The following is a 2,783-nucleotide window of genomic DNA, read 5'->3' on the forward strand; positions in this document are numbered from 1 at the left end:
CCAAACCCCTTGGAAACCCCCCCGGACCCTCCAGAGGAGCCCCCAGCCCCATTTGGAAGCCCAAACCGCCCCCACAGAGCCCCTATGGCCTCCATACGTCCCCTCCCCGCTCGCCCTCAGCCGCCTCTAACATGGCGGCCGCCGCCTCCCCCTCACGGCAGCGGGGCCACGCCCCCCGCGCGGCGGCGCCGCTGATTGGCTGCTTCCTCTCAGCAACAACGCTGATTGGTCGCAGCAGCGCGGCGCTGATTGGTTGAGAGGGGCGGAAGGCGGGGTTTGGTCGTGAGGGGAGAGGGCGTGGTTTTGCCGTGGGGGCGGGGCAATGGGATGATTGACTGTTGCATTATAATGAGGGGTGTGTTTATGCAAATGAGGGGAGTGGTTTGTTAATGAGGAAAGGGAGACCTCGGTAATTGATGACAACGGGGGGATAATAGTTAATTACTGCTAATCAAAGGGCAATTAGCGCTAATAATTGGTAACTAATGGGTAATTATAGACAATAATTACTAATTAATGGGTAATTATAGATAATAATCGTTAATTAATGGGAGTAATAATTGCTAATAATACTAAATAATTTCAAAAATTCTGAAATTAAGATTCTTGATTGGGATATAGTTGTTAATAATTAGCTTATAATGAATAATAATTACTAGTGATTAGGAAATAACGACTGGTAATTACTAAAAATTACTAATGGTGACAAATAAATTAGGAAAAAAATTGAAAAAAAAAATGAAAAATGCTCAGGAAATAATTATTGCTATCCGGGAAATAATTATTATTGTGTGGGAAATATCGACTAACGGCGCTGAGTCATTAAGAAATCGCGGTTATTAATCAGGAATTAATTAGCAAAGCTGGGGAATTCCTTAAAAATTCTGAAATTAAGATTCTTGATTGGGATATAGTTGTTAATAATTAGCTTATAATGAATAATAATTACTAGTGATTAGGAAATAACGACTGGTAATTACTAAAAATTACTAATGGTGACAAATAAATTAGGAAAAAAATTGAAAAAAAAATGAAAAATGCTCAGGAAATAATTATTGCTATCCGGGAAATAATTATTATTGTGTGGGAAATATCGACTAACGGCGCTGAGTCATTAAGAAATCGCGGTTATTAATCAGGAATTAATTAGCAAAGCTGGGGAATTCCCCCCTCCCCCCCCCCTTTTCCAGCTGTTCCCTGGAGCAGCCGGGGGGGGAGGGGCGGCAGCTGCGCGGTCACGTGACCCCTCCCCTCCCCCTTTTCCCGAAGTTTTGGGGATTTGGGGGGAGGGGAGGGAGCCCCCGAGGGGGGGGGGAGGGGGAAATGGGAATTTTGGGAATAAAAACGGGGGAAAAAATTGGGAATTTTGGGTAAAAAGGGGGCGGGGATGGGAATTTTGGGGGAACAAGGGGTTAAAAATGGGAAATTTGGGGTTAAAAAGGGGGAAAAAATCGGAATTTTGGGGGTTAAAAATGGGAAAAATGGGAATTTTGGGGGAGAAAAGGGGAATTTTGGGGCAAAGAATTGGAATTTTGGGGCAAAGAATTGGAATTTTGGGGGTGAAAAGGGTCCTGAAATGGGAATTTTGGGAATAAAAGGGTCCTAGAAATAGAAAATTTTGGGGTAATATGTTCACAAAAATGAGAATTGGCGGGGGGGAAGGCACAAAAGCAGGAATTTTGGGGGATAAAAGGGGAAAAATGGGAATTTTTGAGATAAAAGGGAGAAAATTGGGAAATTTTGGGGTAAGAAGGTCCGGAAAATGGGAATTTTTTGTTATAAAAGTTAAAAAAGTGGGATATTTGGGGGTGAGAAGGGAAAAAAATGGGAATTTTTGTGAATAAAGAGTTCCAAAATCTGAATTTTGGGGGAATTTGTGAATAGAAAGTTCCCCAAATGGGAATTGTGGTGATAAAAACTCCCAAAAATGGAAATTTTGGGAATAAAAGGATCCAAAAATGGGAATTCTGGGAATAAAAAGTCCTCAAAATTGGGAGTATGGGGGAATTTGGAAATAAAAATGGGAATTTTGGGGTTTTTTTGCGAATGAAAATGTCCCAAAAAATTGAAATTTCGTGAGTAAAAAAGTCCCCAAAAATCGCAATTTCGGGGTTTTCAACCCCTCAAAACCCCCAGAATTTGGGGAATTTTTCCCTTTTTGTTTTTGGGGTTTTTTTTTAAGGGAACTTTGGGAATTTTCCGCGGGAATTCCCGCGGGAATTCGGGGTCCGGGAGCCCCCCTGGAGCCCCCCCGGGGGGAGGTCCCGGGAATTTTGGGGATTTTGGGAGGATCCGGGGGGGATTTGGGAGCGACCAGAAGGAGCCGAGGAGAGCGGTGGGAACCGGGGGCGGAAATTCGGCATTTTTGGGGGGAAATTTGGGAATTTGGGGAGTTTGGGGGGGACTTCGGGGGAAATTTGGGGGGATTTTGGGGAAAAAATTGGGATTTTTGGGGAAAAAAATTGGGATTTTTGGGGGGAAAATTGGGGTTTTTGCAGAGGGAATTTGGGTGAATTTTGGGGAGATTTGGGGGGAAATTTGGGGGATTTGGGGGGGGTTGAGGGAGATTTTTGGGGATTTTTGGTGGAAATTTGGGGATTTTGGCGGGGATTTTAGGGGATTTGGGGGATTTTGGGGGGAGGTTTGGGGGGGTTTGGGAATTTTGGGGAGAAAATTGGGAATTTGGGGGGATTTGGGGGAGTTTGAGGGGATTTTTGGGCGAAGTTTGGGAACTTTGGGGGGGCTCTTGGGGGATTTGGGGGCAGCTCGAGGGAGATTTTGAG

The sequence above is a fragment of the Passer montanus genome, unplaced genomic scaffold (assembly GCF_014805655.1).
Source record: "Passer montanus isolate IOZ18808 unplaced genomic scaffold, ASM1480565v1 scaffold308, whole genome shotgun sequence".
Lineage (NCBI taxonomy): Eukaryota > Metazoa > Chordata > Aves > Passeriformes > Passeridae > Passer > Passer montanus.